The sequence below is a fragment of the Microtus oregoni genome, unplaced genomic scaffold (assembly GCF_018167655.1).
Source record: "Microtus oregoni isolate MIOR12 unplaced genomic scaffold, Mior012 000121F_001, whole genome shotgun sequence".
NCBI classification, from domain to species: Eukaryota; Metazoa; Chordata; class Mammalia; order Rodentia; family Cricetidae; genus Microtus; species Microtus oregoni.
Window position 1 is genome coordinate 94,091 of NW_024544751.1, and position 20,973 is coordinate 115,063.

Sequence of the window (20,973 nt, forward strand, 5' to 3'; positions counted from 1 at the left end):
AATTTGAGACTTTTTTTTGTTAAAACATTAAGCCTCTGTCAAAAATGTATTTCTCATTTTAGGGTACAGGATTGAAGGACAAGATGATACAAGTAAAGAAAATTTACAAGAAAAAAACTTGACAAAAGTCTTTCAATTAAAGTACTGTAACATTCAAACAACTTAAAATGTAACAAAAGAAACAAGATTACAAACAAAAATGTTTATGGATTTCCAAACATAAATAAATGAAATAGTGTTTAGGCAGTAGGGCTCATGCTGATGGCTAGCAGGAAGTAACAGAGTGTAATATACTTGGGGGAAAAAAAACAGGCCCAACTGATGGGTGGCAGTAATTTAAGCATCACTGCCAATTTTTTACTTCCAAAATAAAGCCTTGGTTAAACCATTCACACCGTATATTATTCACACCTTCACTTCAGAGATTGAGGACTATATACAACAAATGAATTTATTTTCACCATAAGGATAACATATTGTACCTCTCTGCCAATGTTCCTTGAAAACTTTCCATGTCAAAACCATTTGACAGCAGATATAAACAATGAAATAAATACACAATGATCTTTCTTACGGTCCTGTAAAGATGCATGTTATTTCGTGCTGTTAGCCTTAGGATCACAGTGCATAGAATCCAAATATAAAGAGTTGGACTGACTTTCAATGTAATGTTGGATCCCTCACTTCCTTTCTAATCCCACGATAACTGATAAATTCATTTCATAGGCCCTATCATGCATTAATCACCAAGTGGCAGGAGTTAAGAAAATTCTTCCTGTTACAACGTCCATTGCCGGCAATGAACGTCCCCAGACCACCGAGGAAGTCACTGTTATTGCACAATACATGAGGACCTGGAACTTTTCCAAAAGCTTAAAAAAATAAAAATAAAAAATGGAATTACATTTGACATTTCCTGACGCCTGCATTAATACTGTATGACTAATAAAGCATGTCAGTTGCCTGGACTGAGGCAGCGATCAACATGTGCCCAGAATGCACACGAGTAAAAATGCAGTAAAAGGAAGTAGTCTTCATTGCCTATAGGTCACTTCCAGTCAAAGGTTAAAGGTCAAAGACTGAATGATCAAAGTGCTCATTTTCTCAGTAGGACTATCTTCTGCTACGAGGATGATAAGAGTGGCATCAACAAGTATCATCATGATACCACCATTTTGTTTTCTTTGGATTCTTGTTACATGTTCGCACATAAAAGGAATTATCTGGCGGTCGTCTCTTTTCTTTGCAGCATGCTAATAATGCTAAGACAGCCTGACTGGACTGAGAGCGCTGGGGACCAGTCTTCTGTTAGAATGGATAAACAGATATGACCATTGCTATACACATGAGGATGGACAGGAATATTCTCACCAGTAAACATGACCTGAGGAGAGTCAAAAGGATATCGACTACTAAATTTAAACAGAAGTTGAAACTTTTCTCCTTCATATAAGGTACCTGGTGCACCTTCCATGTCTACGATCCACTGTGTGATTGAGTTCTGAACGCTCTTTTCATTCAACATCATCCCAGGAGGTGGGTCATTCTGCAAAGCCAACAGTTCTTTTTGTAGTCGTTTCTTGTAGGTAAAGTACATGCACACTTTTGAGAGCACGTGCGAAGGGATCTCTCTAAAATTGACCTCATTGGTTTCATTTTCAGCAAATTGACCTGGTCCACTCAACATAGCCTTTATTGTTCCTGATGTTAATGCATGTTCTCTTTTTACAATAAATTCATGGCCATCAGAAGATATTAACTTGACGTACATAGCGTCAGGGCCTTCACAGCCACCATAGGTTTTCTCTTCTCCATTCATTATGTTCTTATAAAATTCTACTTGATCCCACAGGAACTTCAGCAGTTTCCTGGTGAGGCGGAGACGCGGTCGACTCACAGATCCGTCTGGAGGAAGTGCGTTGTCGTTCTCGCCAATTTGAGACTTTTTTGGCATTTGAAAGTGTCAGGGTCCAGCCTTGACAGGGTTCACATGTTCCAGGGTAGGGGTGTGAGGATTAGAAATATTAGTCAGGAGGAACAGAGATACCGAAAGAAAAGGAACAGAGATACAGAATAGAACTTGGAGGGCTGGATTTGTCAGCATTTATTTTCCATACACTTATAGACCCCAATCCAAAAGGTGGGGGTGAAGAAGGCAAAAGACTGCTTCAACATGATACAAAGAACAAACAGAGGAATTGCCTCTTCAATACCTGAAACATCAAGCAACTATATCCCAAATTAAGCATTCTATTGTTTAGGCAGGACATACAACTTAGACCAAGCATCCTGTGGGCAGCCACTGCTTGGGTCACACTTCCTGTCATATCCTTGAAGGAGCAGGAATAGGCTTGAATTCTTTGACCTGTAGTCAAGGTAGAATGGACCCACTTCTGTGGGCCCCCACAGAAAAGCTTAATTCAGCGCTAACTAGATGACTTAATGGGTAAGAGTGTCTGCTGTCAAGCCTGGAGATCTGAGTTCAATCCACAGAACCTATATAGTGAAAAGATGGGACTGGAAAGATGGCTCAGGGGTTAAGAACATTAACAACTCTTCCAGAGGACCTAAGTTCAATTCCCAACAACCACATGGTGGCTCAAAGCTATCTAAAATGGGAACTGATGCCCTCTTCTGGCATGTAGGTATGAGGTATGTATACATGCAGATAGAGCACCATATACATAAAATAAAGAAATCTTTAAAAAAAGAAAAGATCAACCTGACTGTCACTAGCTGTCTTCTGAACTAGCTGTCTTCTGACAGCCAGCCAGGCATACAAGTGCTACAGGATGGAATACACACACTCACCCACATACATGCAAACATGAAACAAATGAATAAAGTAAAAAAAAAACATGAAAAACAACTTTTATCTAGTTATATGTAAAGTAAGAAACAAAGAGAATAAAATAGAAAAATATCCATAAGGTTACAGGTCAAAGGACTTTTCTGACCACAAATACTCAGTGTGGCTCAACTCTTTAGGTGCTTCCATTGCACCCTGCATTTAATTAGGGTTGCTTGTGAGGACAGGAGTGGTTTACTTGAGCAAGGGCAACTTAAGGTAGCGACACTACTGAGGAATGTAACACCCATTCCCACACCAACAATTAATTGCCTCTAGTTCTCAAGGAAGGATGGAGCCTACTATGCTCCCTCCACATCTATGATGGGTTATTAACATTTTCAGTCTTGTGCATGTGAGTTCATGAGTACTGCAGTCATGTCATATCCAAAAGACAATGTTACACCACATCCTCCCCATCCTTCAAGATCTTCCATTCTGGGGCGGAGAGACGGCTCAGAGGTTAAGAGCACTGCCTGCTCTTCCAAAGGTCCTGAGTTCAATTCCCAGCAACCACATGGTGGCTCACAACCATCTGTAATGAGGTCTGGTGCCCTCTTCTGGCCTGCAGGCATACACACAGAAAAAATACTGTATACTTTATATATATATATATATATATATATATATATATATATATATATATGATCTTCCATTCTTCCATGATGTTTCCACAATGATGTTCCGTGTGTGTGTGTGTGTGTGTGTGTGTGTGTGTGTGTGTGTGCGCGCGCGCGTCCCATTTAGGATTGAATTTTCAACAGTCACTTAATCTCATCACTTTAACTTGCTTGAATCTCTGCATTCACCACTGCCCACTGAGTTCAAGACCAGCCTGGTCTACATAGGTAGTTCCAGGACAGTGAGGATTGCATAGAGAAACCCATGTCAACAAATAAATAAACAAAAATAAGCATATATATTTAATAAGTAGTTTGACAACATATCCACTCAGTAAAAACAACAGTGATTGGTTTCCCACCCCTCAAGATCTATGTTCCCTGCCGATAGAAACAATTACTTAGCAGTGGGATTTTTGTTTAATAACTTATGAACTATGGGAGCAGAATTAGCCATGAATTCTTTTTTGTTTGGTTTGGTATTTTGAGACAGGGTTTCTTTGTAGCTTTGGAGCCTGTCCTGGAACTAGCTCTTGTAGACACAGTGAGTGCCAGGACAACCAAGGCTACACAGAGAAACCCCGTCTTGAAAAACCAACCAACCAACAAGAAAGAAAGAAAGAAAGAAAGAAAGAAAGAAAGAAAGAAAGAAAGAAAGAAAGAAAGAAAGAAAGAAAGAAAGAAAGAGGGAGGGAGGGAAAGAGAAAAGAAAAGAAAACCCCCTCACAAGTGTGCACCAGCACCAGGGTTTTAGTCGATTACGGATATAGTCAAGCTGACAACCATCAAGAGTGGCCATCACACAGGCAATCAGATACTCTCTTCTGGCCTCCCTCCCAGGCCCCAGGCATATACACAAGTAGTGCACAGACATACAAGGAGAAAACAACCGTACACATAATATGTTTTTTTTTTTTTTGAAGACAGGGTTTCTCTGTGTAGCCCTGGTTGTCGTGGAACTAATTCTGTAGACCAGACTGGTCTTGAACTCAGAGATCTGCCTGTGTCTCTGCCTCCCAAACGCTGGGTTTAAAGGCATGCGCCACCACCCAGCTTGTTTCAGTTCCTTTTTTTTTTTTTCCGAGACAGGGTATCTCTGTAACTTTTGGAGCTTGTTCTGGAACTCACTCTATAGACCAGGCTAGCCTCTGTCTTACTGAGATCTGCCTGCCTCTGCCTCCTGAGTGCTGGGATTAAAGGCGTGCGCTACCACTGCCTGGCTTTGTTTCAGTTCTTAAATAATATTAGTGGGGTTTGGAGAGATAGCTCAGAGGTTAAGAGCACTGGCAGCTCTTCTAGAGGTCCTAAATTCAATTCCCAGTAACCACATCTAAAATGAGGTCTGGTGCCCTCTTCTGGCATGCAGGCAGAACACTGTATACCTAACACATTAAGAAATCTTTAAAATATATTAGTGACAGGTTCAGAAAGATGGCTCAGTGGGTTCAGTTACATGTTTCCAAGCCTAAGCAACTGAGTTTGACCCCTCGAACCAGCATGGTGCTAGGAGACAACTGATGCCTGGAAGCTGTCTCTCAACACCACAGGGAATCCATAGCATGAACACACACATATAAGCACATGCCAAATGAATAAATAGCCAAATTAAATTAACAACACTAAAGATGGGGCTGGAGAGATGGTTTATTTAAAGAGCATTTGTTGCTTTTGCATAGGACCCAATTTCTGTTCTCTGCACCCACACGGTGGCTTATAATCATCTTTATTCTAGTTCTGGAAGATCCAGTTCCTTCTTTTGACTTACAAGGGCACCAGGTATTCATATGGTGCACATACTACATACATGCAGGCAAAACACTCACACACAAAAAACAAAATATTAAATGCTAGAGAGACTCTTAGGGCTCCTCTCTACTTATCAGTCAAGAATTTCCATAGTTGTTAATATTGAGAAAGTGTTTCTTCTTATTTATTTTTCTTTTTGTTTTCTGATACAGATTCCGTGTGTAGTCAAGGCTGGCCGTCAACTCTTGCTAACTCTTTTGGCTCAGTTTCTGAGTGCTAGGGTTACAGGCTTGCATTACTATACATGGCTATCTGATTCGTGTGAATTCAGGGCTTGTGGTGATTTCCAGTCTGGCCAGGTCCAGGACCCTCCTTCCACTCAAATCCTCTTCCACCAGCCTCCTCTAGAACCCGGAACTGTTAGAGAACACCTCCCAAACACAATCAAGGTTTTTCATGCCTTGGGGGTATTAGTATTTACTTGTCCCAGAACCTCTGACTGAGAGGCAGAAGGGTCTTGAGACAGGGGGATAGGTCACTATCCTTGCCATCAATGTCCTTCAGATCAGCATGGTAGTGTCTAGAGTGGCCAAAGAGACCAAGGAAGCCTTTAGGAGGTCCCAGGATCAAAATAACATTCTGCTCTCAGCCTTTTTCCTTTTCTTCTTTATTTTGTTGTTTGTTTGTTTCTTCTTCGTCTTTTCTTCTTCTTCTATGTTGCTTGCTCACTTTGAGGTCTCCTACACTGGTAAACTCCTGCAACACCGAGACTGGATCGTTCTCAAAGCTCCTTCTCCTCTTTCTTTGCTTTTATCTTGTTCTTGGTTTTCTTCCTCATTTTTTTGGAGACCTGGTCTCACCTGGAACTCATTATGTAACCCAGACTGGCATGGAAGTTGCACTGATCTTCCTGCCTGAGCCTCCCAAGGGCTAGGGTTACAGGTGTGAGCCAGTTTCCGACTGCTCTGTCTTCTTCACAAATAATCCCGGTCAGCTCTGGAACTAATCCTCCAGACTTTCTTACCTTCCCCTAGTAAGACCCAGACCCCTCCCTCAATTAATACCCTAAGACCAACTCTGGGGGTTGTTCTTTCAGGATTGGACTCCCGAATATCCGGGTCAGCCCCCCAGCTCTGCTCACAATGCCGGCCACATATCCAACCCTCCCCCTTTCCAGGCTCTGACTCTCAGAAATGACATTTGAAGCCCTCCACCCCGTTTGTTGTTGTTGCTGTTTTCACATTCTATTTATTTATTTGGCACATGTATATCTGTATGGGCATATGCCACAGTATGTGTATTTTTTTTTTCTTTTTCTGACATGTGGGTCCCAAAAGTCAAACTCAGATTGTCAGGCTTGGTGGCAAAAGCCTTTTCTGGGTGAGCCATCTTGTAGCTACACTTTCTTTTTTCTTTTAAAACAGATTTTCACTATCTAGCTCAGGCTGGTCTTGAACTCAGGAACCTCCTGAATCACCCTCTCAAGTGCTGAGATTACAGGAGTGTGGCTACCACGCAGGACTGTGATGCCCCACTAACTTGAATCACCATCTGGCCCGGTATCCACAATGAATTCCCTTCCTGCCCCCCTCCTGTTTATGAGACAGGGTCTCACTGTAGCCCAGGATGCCTTGGAACTAGCGGCTGTCCTCCTGCATCAGCCTTTTGAATGTTAGAATCACAGGTTTGAACACCCGGCTCAACAAATGTTCTGAGGATCCCCTCTCACAGAAATCCTAAGGAATATGTGGAATACACTAGGGTAAACGCCAAGGTCTCTCCCCTTCAAAACCCCTCCTAAGCTTTATCTCCCAAATCACATCCCCTTGACTCATCTAGGGACGTAACAATCATGGGTCTTCATTTACAAAATGCCCTTCTACTCTGACCCAGACCCAGGAGAGGCTCCTATCCCTGTCACCATATTTATTTGAGGTTTGGGTGCAATATGACATCTAACAGCTACCAGTTTCTAAACCTTCCACTGTAAATGGAGACTGCTTGTTTGTTCCCAGCCACACAGGCCCAAAATAATCACACAGAAACTGTATTAATTAAAACAATTCTTGGCCAATCACTTAGGCGTATTGATTGCTAGCTCTTATATCTTAAATTAACCCACTTCTATTATTCTATAATTTATCATGAGGCTTGTGGTTTACCAGTTAGGTTCCCTGGCATCTGTGTCCTTCAGCTGCTACCTGGCATCTTCTGACTCCACTTACTTTCCCTCAGCATTCAGTTTAGTTTTCCCTGCCTAGCTCTATTCTGCCCCACCATAGGCCCAAGCAACTTCTTTATTCATTAACAAATAAAAGCAACACATACACAGAAAGACCTCCCACATCATCTGACTGCCTGACTGCATACACCCAGCAAATCTGGAAGCCCATGGGTTGGAATGGTCACCTGCTCTAGAGAGTGCTTGCTTAGTATGCAGAGTAAGAGGGGTTTGGTCCCCAAGACCAGATAAAACTGTGTGTACCAGTACCATCTTGTAATGCTGGCACTTGGGAGGCAGAGGATTCAAAAGTTTAGGCCTTCCTCAGCTCTATAGTAAGTTTTAAGCCAACCTGGGCTATATGAGACGTCTCAAAAAAGAAAAAACAAATTTGGGCAACTTTAACATTCAATTAATTATTTCTGGAGCTCCCTCTCTGTTCCTGAATAGCTAGAAGATGTTAGATTTCCACCTAGGGGGGACCTGCTTCTGCCTGGGGGAACCTGCTTCGCCCAGATAGTCCCAGAAAATAGGGCTTACCCACCTCCACCCTCTCCAGGTCTGGGAAATCCCTGATTTACCCTTCAGATGGTTTTGTTTTGTTTTGATTTGGGTCCTTCCTTCCTTCCTTCCTTCCTTCCTTCCTTCCTTCCTTCCTTCCTTCCTTCCTTCCTTCCTTCCTTCCTGTCAGAGACCAGCCTTAACAAAATTACCTCTTGCCAAGGTAGGGGCATGGGGATCAGAAAAATAAGTAAAGAATATGAAGATGCATGTGAAAATAATAAAACAGAAACAAGAATCATACCAGGAGGGAGTTCCAGGGAATACTGAAATCGCCCATGTTTAATTTCCAATTGCTTAAAATATCCCTGACGCCAAAAGGTAGGAGCAAGATAAAAAGCTGCATTAACATGATACAAGGAAATGAGCAGACCAGTTAAACGTCACAGGCTACATTCATAGTTAAACATTCTGTTCCTAGAATAAAACAAGTCACATTCACACCCTAGACTAAAACATTCTGTAGACAAACCACTCCCTGGGTGGAATCCATTGTTATCTCCTTAAGGGAGTGAGAACTTAGTTGGATCCTTAGACTTTTGTTTGGAGTAGAAACATATTTACTTTTCTATTCCTGAAATACAAGGTCTGGATATTATTGTCAACACTTGTTGATAATAACCTTGAGAGCAGAACTCTCTGGTCTAAATCTAGGTGAGATCTTTGTTTGAGGTAAAAACAGACAATAACCTTGAAGGAACAGACTTCAAGCTCCAACTTTCTGGCCTTTGGACAAGGTGGAAATGGCTCACATTTTTGGGCCTCCACACCTGCCTTCCTTCCTTCCTTCTTTTCTCTTCTTTTCCCTGAGACGGAATTTCTCTGTGTAACAGCCCTGGTCATCCTGGAACTATTTCTATAGTCCAGGCTGGCCCTAAACTTAGAGATCTGCCTGGCTCTGTCTTCTTAGTGCTTCCGATATTCTTTTTTTTATTATTATGTATAATATTAATACATAATTATTATTCATAATTATTATTCATTATTATTATTAATACATATTATTATTACAGTGTTCTGCCTGACTGTATGCCTTCAGGCCAGAAGAGGGTGCCAGATCTCTTGATAGATGGGAATTGAACTAATGACCTTTTAACCTCCAACTCTCCTTCAGATATTTTTAATAACCCCTGCTTACCCCCAGAAGTTCCCTGTAGTAATAAGGGGCGGCAGGGCTGCGTCCCCCACACCCGGCCGCCCACATGGCTAGCTTATGCCCCAAAATAATTACACAGACACTGTATTCTTTTAAGCACTACTTGGCCCTTTAGCTTCTAGCACTTACAGGCTAATTCTCACATCCCGATCAACCCATCTCTAATAATCTGTGAGAACCGGTCTTACCGGGAAGATTCTAGCCTAGTCCATCCTGGGTCGGAGTTTCATGCCGGGAGCAGGGCATGGTGTCTCTCTCTGAGGCGTCTGCTCCGAGAGAGCAGAGCTGTGTAGTCTCTGACCTCACTTCCTCTTCCTCCCAGCGTTCTGTCCTGTTTTCTCCTCCCACCTATCCTCTAACCAATTAAACGGGCCAGGGCAGTGCCTTTATTAGCCAATGACCTTCCTCCATCATTTCCCCTTTTTCGGTTTAAACAAAAAAAGGCTTTAACATAGCAAAATTACATATAACAAAACAGTTATCAAGTAAAAGTTACAATAATCTTTATCATAACTAAGGAAAACTATAACTATAACTAACTATTCTTAACTCCATTGAAGACTCCAGAAAGATACACTACTACCTAAGCAAACAAGAAAAAAGCAACTTTTAAAACTCTAGAAATGACAGAGACATCTCGCTGCCTGGACAGTCACCCAAAGTCTGTATCGTTGGGGCATCCATCTTCAGCCTTCAGGCCCATGGTATCCAGCAGACATTTCCATAAAGCAGGAAAATTCAAAGTCAGTTCAGTCACTATCTGTTGTGTCCTGCAGAATGTCTTGCAGACTCTTTCAAAATGAATCAGGAACCCCGAAAGGTCATCTCACCTTAGGCAAGTTCAGTAGTCCTCTCTCTGCGGGTTCTCTGTGTCCAGTTTATGCAATAGTCCAGGCAAGAGCAGTTTCTTGCCCAAATGGCTATCAAACTCCATAAGGTGCCTCTTCGATGCCCATCTTCCTCTTGAAGTACATTGGTGCTATATCATATTCCCCTTTAAATGTAAAAGAACGTTTATAAACCATATTTGGGAACATGGGCGCAGTTTTTTCTCTCCAAACTGCTTCCTGCTGAATGGGAGCATCGTTAATTAGGTCTTTCACGGTATAACCTGTGTGTTAGCTTCATCTCAGTTGGCAGTTGAGCGAAGCAATTTTTTGAAGGCGTTCACACCAACCCTTCAGGAGGGCGTGGTCCATCATACCAAATCAGAATAGAAGAAATGAACAGCGTCTCATCCTCTGTGAAAACAAAATAAGAAACTCCTTTCCAAAGCATCATGTCCTTAGGTCCAAATTTCAAATTCAAGGCATCAAAATATCTATGTTGGATTAGCTCAGCAGCATTTATAAATAAATATCTTTTAGTAGCTTTTGCTCTTTCCTCAGCATTCAAATAATTCAAAGAGAGCATAATAGCATACAGTATCAAAATTCTCTGTGTATTTTCCATCTTTGTGCAGCTGTGTTTTAACCTCTATTTTGTTTATTTTTACTTTTAACTCTTTGCTTTTTGAGACAGGTTCTCTGTATCTTTGATCTGAAGTAACTCTGTAGACCAGGCTGTCTTTGAACTCTCAGAGATCTGCCTGTCTCTGCCTCCCAGGCATTCGGGATTAAAGGTGTACACTGCTACACCTTGAACTCACAGAGATATGTTTGTCTCTGCCTTCTAGGCACTGGGATTAAAGGCGTGTGTTACCACACACACAACAACTCTCTTCCTTTTTTTGTTTTTTACTTTAAGAACTTCAACTTTTAGTCTGCATATATTTTTAACACACTTTAAACCATTTAAAAATTTTCTTTGTCTCTGAATCTCTCTTTCCTGTATATCTCTCTTTTTCTGACCACATGAGTCTTTAATTTACCAAGCAATATCAGTAGGACTAAAGGCGTGGCTTTGCCAGCTAGATCCAGTCCATTCCTTAGCTTTCCAGCCTCATGGCGGATATACAGGCTGTAGCCATGTTTACTGCAACAACTGTATGGCATTTCAAGGTCCCTGCCAGCAAGTGAGCTACAACAGACAACACTCAAGTCCTCTCTCTCGGTAGCCGGCCCTCCTGCCTCAAACAGTCAGAGTTTGCCCTGGCAGGATGGCCCAGAAAGCCGGCATTTTTAAACGGTGCAGCTTTTTTCCTGCTAAGGCTGAAAACCGAAAAGCATGCGTTCAGCTTTTCATCAACACCATTTAAGTGTTTCGTGGCAGGACCTCTTAATGAGCTGCAGACTTTGCAGCTAAAGCTGAGTCGGGAAGCCTCTCTTAGATGAGGTGCTTGCTTGCCTCTGGCAAGCAGAGTAGACCCGAGAACACAGCGAGTCTAGTTGCCATCAAACAAATCGTAGCACTTTACTCCAAATGCTCTATTCAAAAGCTCTGTCTCCAGCAGGAGCCAGACAGAGATCACAATGGCGGCACAGCCCCAGGAAGTCGCGCTTTAAAATGACACAGCCTTTTTTCTGCTACTGTTGCTGAATCAGGAAATCTCTCTACAGCATGCCACCAACAAACAGCAAAAATCTGTGTTAAACTCTCTTTCCCTTATTTTTAAGCCTTCTCAGGGTTTTTAAGTGGGTTTAGTTGTTCACACGTCTGGGCGCCAAATGTAGTAATAAGGGGCGGCAGGGCTGCGTCCCCCACACCCGGCCGCCCACATGGCTAGCTTATGCCCCAAAATAATTACACAGACACTGTATTCTTTTAAGCACTACTTGGCCCTTTAGCTTCTAGCACTTACAGGCTAATTCTCACATCCCGATCAACCCATCTCTAATAATCTGTGAGAACCGGTCTTACCGGGAAGATTCTAGCCTAGTCCATCCTGGGTCGGAGTTTCATGCCGGGAGCGGGGCATGGTGTCTCTCTCTGAGGCGTCTGCTCCGAGAGAGCAGAGCTGTGTAGTCTCTGACCTCACTTCCTCTTCCTCCCAGCGTTCTGTCCTGTTTTCTCCTCCCACCTATCCTCTAACCAATTAAACGGGCCAGGGCAGTGCCTTTATTAGCCAATGACCTTCCTCCATCAGTTCCCTAAGAGGCCTCAATTCCCCCACAAAACACAAGTACTTCCAAATTTCCCCATCCACAGGAGTATAGAAGCCTTCAATTCTTCCACCAATTCACTACAGACCCTTCATGTCCTGATATCCAAAGTGACCTGGGGCAGGTCTCTCTCTCTGAACATCTATCTTCCAGGGGACTAGAGCTTCTTCCCTATCCTCTTTGTCTTGTTTTGTGCAACATTCTTCTGCTTGGGTGTGGGTTCTGGTGTGGTTAAGAGGCCTGGAGCTCAGCAACTGGGGCTAGACACCTGCCCTTGCCTTTGCTGCTTGGCCAACAGAATTCTATTGCCACCTGTAGAACAGAAAAGGTGATAGCACACAGGTCAGTCAGGGCAAGGGTGGTAGGGGACAGACCCTCTTCTTTCCCTGGTCTGTAAAACTCTAGGATAACTCTGAAGCCATTTCTGACAACTCTGAGGCCATTTCTGAGAACTCTCAGCAGTGGTGCTCTCCCCTCCCCTGGGAACCAAGGACCTAACAACTTCACATGCACGTACTGGAATGTTGGGGATTTTCCATCTCTCTGTGTCCTTGTGGATATTCTCCAGATAGAACTCAGTTATTGAAATTGGGGCAAGATAACCCTTAGATGTCAACTCAGTTCCTCGGCCTTGGTCAGGGGATATTGACTCAGTTCCTCAGATACGGTTAGGATGACTCACAGATGTTTCCCCCTTACCCCACCTGATCTAGCAACCACACCGTGGCTTAGAACAATCATTGCTTTGAACCAGTCAATCCTAATAGTTGGAAAAACAACCCCCAAACTCCCTCCTTGTTTCTGTGGCTTTTTACTTTAAAAGTAGCCTTGCCAGCTATTCGGGGTCTTTCTGGCTTTTTGAATGCTGAAAGACCCTGTCATGACAGAATTAATTAAATCCTCTTGCTTTTACATCAACTGCGGTGTGAGAGTGTTTTCTTGGGGCTACTCCTCCTTGGTAATTGGACTCCAGGGTCCAATAGGTCCACACAGTTACCTCCTCTGCTCATTGTAGGTAGGCACTGGCACCTCCTGCATGGGGATACATGGGAATATGTGACAGTAGTCTCCCCAGTGGACATATGGTCACCCGTGACATGTTTTGAGAAAAGATGTAGTTATCTGGTAACCTGCTCAGGTCTAGACACTGAGGCTGGGATGTCCCACGTCCTACTTGGCTGCCAACAAGGAGACCTGTGTGGGAGCCAGTAAGAACACTGGGACTCATTTGGCCTCAGGTGCTAACCCCCACTAACTGAGAAGCCTTGATCAGACTCCTCTTTCCCCTCTTGAGATGCTGTTATTCCAGGCACAGGAGGAAAAAACTGAGATACAGAGAAGTCAGAGCACTTTCTGATCTTTGAGAACCAAAAATTGGCATGCAAAATTGGAGGCCACATTTTATCAGGACATTCTGCAACATTCCATCAGATTTTTGCATATAGTAGGCACTCAGTAAAAGTTTGCTTAACATGGTCTCTACTCAGGAATTGGAATAATATGGTAGAGTTGGGGTGAGGAGTACCCTTGGAGTTTTAGAGGCCACAGGATGTTTGGGGGTCCTGAACATCGTGGGGCTAGAGGATTAAAAAGTAAGTAGGGGGATGGAGATTAAGAGCACTGGCTGCTCTTCCAAAGGACCTGGGTTCTATGCCCAGCACCCACAAGGCAGCTCACAACTGTCTGGAACTCCACCCTACGGGATCTGGTCTCCTCACATGGACATACCTGCAGGCAAAACACCAATGGACATAAAATAATTATAAATGAATTATAAAAATATAGAAAGAAGGAAGTAGGGCAGGTCCCCTGAAGAATAAAGTGATGGGGTTGACCTGGAAGCTCTAAGAACATAGAAGTGGGATGAGACAACACCAGTGGAGGAACGAGGTCCCCTCTTATTTTGTCAAACACATATTTGGGAACTTGGAAGGTGTACTTGGGCACAGCGAGACTGTTGGAGAAGGAATAACGGAACCGCAGTAAGCCAGCACTCAGGGGCCAGCACTTTACAGAAGATACTGGGAATCTCAGAGGCTTATAGACCTGCTCAGGGCACCAGTGCCAACGGACCATGCCGGTCACCATAAGCTTATACCCACAGGTCGGTGACTATTTTATTATGTGGCATGAACACATTGTGCCTACCTGCCTACCATGTATACTAGCTGGCCAAACAACCTCTCTGGTTGAGCTGTCAGAGTCCAGGTGTTGACAGGTGACAAGGGCTTGGACAGTCCCTGCTTTCACTCTTGTAATCCCCTGCCCTGCATTTTTGGCCTGACCTTGTGTGAAGGAACACACATTGGAACTGCTACTCTTCTCGGTATTTTTATTTTTTTTCTTTTTCTTTTACAAGGCTTTCCTCTGTAGCTCAGGCTTGCCTTGAGCTGGCAGCAATCCTCTGACAGCCTCCTGTATGCTGGGATTACAGGTGCATGCCGGGATTACAGGTGCATGCCACTATACCTGGCTTTGCCTATATTGTAAAAAAATCTTTACTTTTATTTATGTATATATGTCACTTGTTTGTGTTTGCAGAGTCCAGAAGAGAGTGTCAGATCCTTTGGAACTGGAGTTACAGGCCAATATGTGTCCTCTGCAAGAGCAGCAAGTGCTCTTAACCTCTGAGCCCTCTCTCCAGTCCCTATGCTCAGCTTTGGCTTTGATGTTCACCTCTAGATGATGTACAGAGCTTCCCGCCAGGGGGCTTGAGCATTAAGAAGTGTGGATGGGTAGCAGGGTGCTTGTAATTGAAGGAACGGAGGCTTGAATCCTTTTAGCTCCAAGGATGTGAGAGCCTTGCAGGTTAGGGAATTGTCCAAGGGCTGGGCAGTGAAGGGAGTGGTGAGCACCGTAGGGGCATGCCAATTAGATGCGCGGTTCAAGGGTTTGGGAATGGAGAACTACGTCCAGACTAGGAGATGTTCAGGCACGGGTACTTGAGAAGGAACGGGCAGTTCCAAGGCCATCCTCAGAGATGAATTACTACACAAGGGGCCCAGGATGCTAGATGAGGACTTCCTGGGCAAGATGATGCCAAAAACCCTGAGATTCAGGAGACAAGGTCAAGGAATGACCAAGGAGTGAAGATTGTATCACTTGAATCTATCAGCAAGGGAGGAGGTTGCTGTGGAACCCTGTCCTTGGGTATGACAAGCCTGTCGCCCTCTTTAAAAACTTATTTCAAAGTTAGACGGTGGTGGCGCCTACCTTTACCAGATCTCTGAGTTCGAGGCCAGCCTGGTCTACAGAGCTAGTTCCAGGACAGCCAGGGCCACACAGAGAAACCCTGTCTCAAAAAAAAAAAAAAAAAAAAAACAAACCTTATTACATTTATTGTTTTGCACACACGTGCCACTGGACTGCGTGGACTTCAGAAGATACCCTAGGAAGCTGCTTTTCTCCTTCCATTATGTGGGTCCCAGAAGTCAAACCTTAGCCTCGGCAGAAATTACCTTTACCATCTAAGCCATCTCGGCAGTCTCGTTGCCCTGATAAACTATGAACCAGTTGACTTTAACAATTACTGCTGAAGCCGGGTGATGGTGGCGCACGCCTTTAATCCCAGCACTCGGGAGGCAGAGGCAGGCGGATCTCTGTGAGTTCGAGACCAGCCTGGTCTACAAGAGCTAGTTCCAGGACAGGCTCCAAAACCACAGAGAAACCCTGTCTCGAAAAACAAAAAACAAACAAAAAAAAAACCAAACCAAAAAACAATTACTGCTGAAGAGGGTTTATGAGGCCATGCCAGTTCTCTAGGATTTATGGTTTCTAGTTGCTAGAGAGAGGGGCCTGTGAGACCATGCTCTCCCAAGGAATAGCAACGGCTGGACTAGTGAGCAGCCTCAGCAGATAATGGCTTTGGGTGATCAGCCTGACAACCTAAGTTTGGTGGGAAAAAGCCGATTCTCACAGTTTTCTTCTGAACTTACGCTTGCTGTGTCTTGTATACACGTGCCCCCTCTGTGAATTTAAAATTGTACAACTGTTAGTAGAGAGATGGGTTAATTTTTTTTTTTACTCCATTTCATTCGAGTTTATATGTGTGTGGAGGTTAGAGGACAATGGAAAGGAATCGATTCTTTCCTTACATCATGTAGGTCACAGGAACACAACTCAGGTCCTGTGCCTTGGGGGCAATTGCCTTTATTAAGAACCACCTTGATGATTCCTTAAAAATCCCAATTCTTTTTTTTTATTTTTTATTTTATTTTTTTAAAATCCCAATTCTTTTTGTTTTTGGGTTTTTCGAGACAGGGTTTCTCTGTGGTTTTGGAGCCTGTCCTGGAACTAGCTCTTGTAGACCAGGCTGGTCTCGAACTCACAGAGATCTGCCTGCCTCTGCCTCCCAAGTGCTAGGATTAAAGGCGTGCGCCACCACCGCCCGGCAAAATCCCAATTCTTTAAGATTTTATTTTATTTTTAATTATTTGCATGGCTATGTATGTGTCTACGTATAGGTACATGCACATGCGTATGTACCAGGTCCCTGGAGTTGGAGTTACAGATGTCGTGAGCTGCCTGACACGGATGATGAGAACTGAATTCAGGTTCCCTGCAAGAGCAGCAAGTGCTCTTAACCACTAAGCTAACTCTTTTTTCCCCACGCTCCTGTAAGGAATCCTTGTCAGGAATTGAAGACAACTCAGTGGTGGTTAAGAGCACTTGCTGCTTTTTCAGAAGACCGGGGTTCAAGTCCCATCGCCCACATGGAGGCTCCCAATCAGCTGCAACTCCAGTTCCTGAGGAGCCAGCCCCCTTTGCTGGCCTCTGTAAGCACTAGGCATGTACGTAGGGCACAGGTGAACATGCAAACAAGACACCCACGCACATTACATTAATTTCAACTTGAAAGGAATCCCGATTAAACTCATTTCCCTAAACTAGGTTTGGTGGAATAGTTTCTTTGGTTTGTCATTAGTGGGGTGAATAGAAAAATTTCATGCTACAGGGTTCAGTAGGGTACAGACAGTAGAACCCCAGCCACTGCAACATCTTGAGTGTCAGCGTAGCCTTTGGAAGGTGGGGATGGTGACGTATGTGTGGAAGGTGGGGATGGTGACGTATGTGTGGAAGGTGGGGATGGTGACGTATGTGTGGAAGGTGGGGATGGTGATGTATGTGTGGAAGGTGGGGATGGTGACGTATGTGTGGAAGGTGGGGATGGTGACGTATGTGGTAAACCTGCCAAGAAAATCCAGCTTTAAGTTGCCTGCGTGGCATACATGTGGCGCTTCTCTCCTTCCACATTGACCTGGGTCCCAGAGACTTGTCCTTTTGGTCATTTCACTGCCCCCCTGCAAGGTGTTTCACTTTACTTCTTTTTTTTAATGAAAACTTAAAAAGTATTTGAGGGAAGGGCATGACCATGCTAGGGCACACAGACAGAGGGCAGAGTCTAATCTGCAAGAGACCTTCTCATTCTCTCCTTCTACCATGTGGGGCCTGGGGACTGAAACCAGGTCATCACGCTTGGTGACAGCAAATGTCTTTACACACTGAACCATCTTCTCACCATTTCTTTGTTTTTTAGGCCCTGGTTGTCCTGAAATCCCCTTTGTACACCAGACTGGCCCCAGATGGAGGTTCACCTGCTTCTGCCTCCTGAGTGCTGATATTAAAGGTGTGCGCCACCATGCCTGGCCCCATTTATTTTTTAATTTAAAAGTTAAAAATTGAGGGAGCCGGGGAGATGGCTCAGTGGTTAAGAGCACTAACTACTCTTTCAGAGGACCCGGGTTGAATTTCTAGCATCTACATGGCAGCTCATAACTGCCTGTAACTCCAGTTCCAGGGGATCTGATACCTGCACACAGACATATAGACAGTCAGAATACAAATGCACATAGAATAAATAAATCATAAAAAATTAATAATTGTTATGTGTATGGGTATTTTGCTTGTAGTATGTATGTGTACCACATGCGTACCTGATGCTGGAGAGGCCAGATGGGGTGCTGAATCCCCTGGAACTGGAGTTAAACAGTTGTAAGCCACCATGTGGGTGCTGGGGATTGAACCTGGTCCTCTGGAAGAGCAACAAGTACTCTTAACTACTGAACCATCTTTCTAGTCCTAAACACTATTTTTTCTGAAACAGAGTCTCTCTCTATGTAACACAGGCTGGTCTTGAACTCATGATTTTCCTGCTTCAGCCTCCCAAGTGCTATAGATTATAGGCAATCACCACTACCACCATGTCTGGTTTCATAGGCTTGATAGGTTTTGAATACAGTATGCTAATAACCATGAATCTATTATTGTGATCATAATACCAAACACAGTCATCTCTTACCTCTCTAATGCCTCCTTCCTGACCCTGGTCCCTTCTCTTGGCAGTCTCTGGCCCACTTTTTGTCACTGTACATCAGTTTGCCTTTTACTAGACTTTTATATAACTGGGGTCATATACCACGTACTCTTTATATGTTTGTGTCTTTTTGCATACTATAGTTATTTTGGTGAATTTCTTAACCCGGGACCTCAAGCTAAGCATGTACCCTACTACTGAGTTATACCTCCAGTTCATACCATAATCATTTGAGTTCAGATTATTAATTCTTTTATGTTGCTGAGTTGAGTTGCTTTCCACTGTTATCTATCTATCTATCTATCTATCTATCTATCTATCTATCTATCTATCTATCTATTTCTGTGTGTGTGTGTGTGTGTGTGTGTGTGTGTGAGAGAGAGAGAGAGAGAGAGAGAGAGAGAGAGAGAGAGAGAGAGAACTGGGGATGGCAGTATTCAGTGCAATATTTACGCTAGACAAGCACTCTGCTCTCTGCTCCATCCCCTAGCTTCAACCACATCTTTTGATAAAGTCTTCTATATCCCTGACTCTCTGCCAACAAGCTGTGTAGACAAATAACCTTGGACTCCTGATGCTCCTGCTTTTGCTTCCCAAATACATGTGATTCAGGACTACAACATCCCACCTGATAATTAAATCTTTCTTTTTTTTTTCTTTTAATAAATGTGTAGCTCAGGATGGCCTCAAACTCATGATCCTCCTGCCTCTGCCTCCTTCAGCAAATCTGGCATGTGCCACCACAACCGGCAAAAATTAAATCTTTGTTGTTGTTTGAGACAGGGTCTCACCATGTACTTTTGGCTGGCCAGGAGCTCCTTAGTACACCAGGCTGGCCTTGAACTCACAGAGATCTGCCTGCTTCTGCTCCCCTAGTGCTGGGCTTAAGGGCATGTTTCGCTACATCCCTATGACATTTTTTTTTGTTATTTTTTTGTTTTGTTTTCGAGATGGGTTTCTTTATGTATAGCGCTGGCTGTCCTAGAACTTGATTTGTAGACCAGGCTGGCCTCGAACTCAGAGAGCTGCCTGCCTTTGCCTCCTGAGTGCTGAGATTAAAGGTGTGCACCATTGCTTCCTGGCAAGCAGTTACTTTCAAACGAAGAAAATAACAAGCCATACATCCAGGATCAAATTGGTCAGATCCCTGATATTTCATTTTCCAGTTTCCAGAATAAGAGGAAATAAAGTGTTGTTTCAGTCACCCACTCTGCAAAATTTTGTTATGGTTGCCCGAGGAGAAGGTGACAAGAAACAAAGGTTTCTTTTTTTTTTATTGAAAGAAAAAAAAGAAATTCCCGCCTCCTCCCAGCCTCCCATTTCCCTCCCCCACCTCCCACTCTTCTCCTCCTCCCCCCACTCCTCTCCCCCTCCCTCTCCAGTCCGAAGAGCAGTCAGAGTTCCCTGCCCTGTGGAAAGTCCAAGGTCCTCCCCCCTTCATCCAGGTCTAGGAAGGTGAACATCCATACTGGCTAGGCTCCCACAAGCCAGAACATTACGTAGGATCAAAACCCAGTGCCATTGTCTTTGGCTTCTCATCAGCCCTCATTGTCCGCCATGTTCAAAGAGTCCGGTTTTATCCCATGCTTTTTCAGTCACAGTCCAGCTGGCCTTGGTGAGCTCCCAATAGATCAGCCCCACTGTCTCAGTGGGTGGGTGCACCCCTTGTGGTCCTGACTTCCTTGCTCATGGTTCTCCCTCCTTCTGCTCTTCGTTGGGACCTTGGGAACTCAGTCCGATGCTCCAGTGTGGGTCTCTGTCTCTATCTCCATCCATCGCCAGATGAAGGTTCTATGGTGATATGCAAGATATTCATCAGTATGGCTATAGGATAGGGTCATTTCAGGTTCCCTATCCTCAGCTGCCCAAGGAACTAACTGGGGACATCGCCCTAGGCACCTGGGAGCCCCTCTAGGTTCAAGTCTCTTAACAACCCTAAGATGGCTCCCTTAATTAAGTTATGTGATTCCCTGCTCCTCTATCCAACCTTCCTTTCTCCCAATCATCGAAATAAAGGTTTCTTAAATACTCATCCTCACGTCTTTATGGAAAGTGTGTATCCCTTTAGATAAGTACTCCGGAATGGAATACATGGCTCGTATGTGTATGTTTAATTAGTTTTCTTTCTGATGGTTTATTGTTAATTTTGAAAATGTTTACACACTGTTTTCTAAAGTTAGTGTACCTTTTTATACTTTTTATACCAACAGTTTATTTAAGTTCCATTTCCTGCATATCTTGTTTAACAATTGGTACACTCAGGCTTTTCAGTTTTACCCAGTCTCCAGTTAAGAAAAGCAGCAGCGCCTGGGGCAGAGAAAGGCTAAACTCTGACTTTACAGGCTCCCTCAACCAGGCCTCCTTGCCTGCGGCCAGGTAGGTCACCTCGCAGTCCGGGCGCCAGGCCTGGGACTGGCCAGACAACAGCGACGTCCAGGCCTGGGCTAGGAGCCAACTGAGCTCGCCC

At 43.9% G+C, this 20,973-nt stretch overlaps 1 pseudogene; it reads right to left on the reverse strand.

The window, feature by feature from the left end:
- Positions 1 to 1,018: 1,018 nt before the first annotated feature.
- Positions 1,019 to 1,820, reverse strand: LOC121444350 (annotated as a pseudogene).
- Positions 1,821 to 20,973: the final 19,153 nt, after the last annotated feature.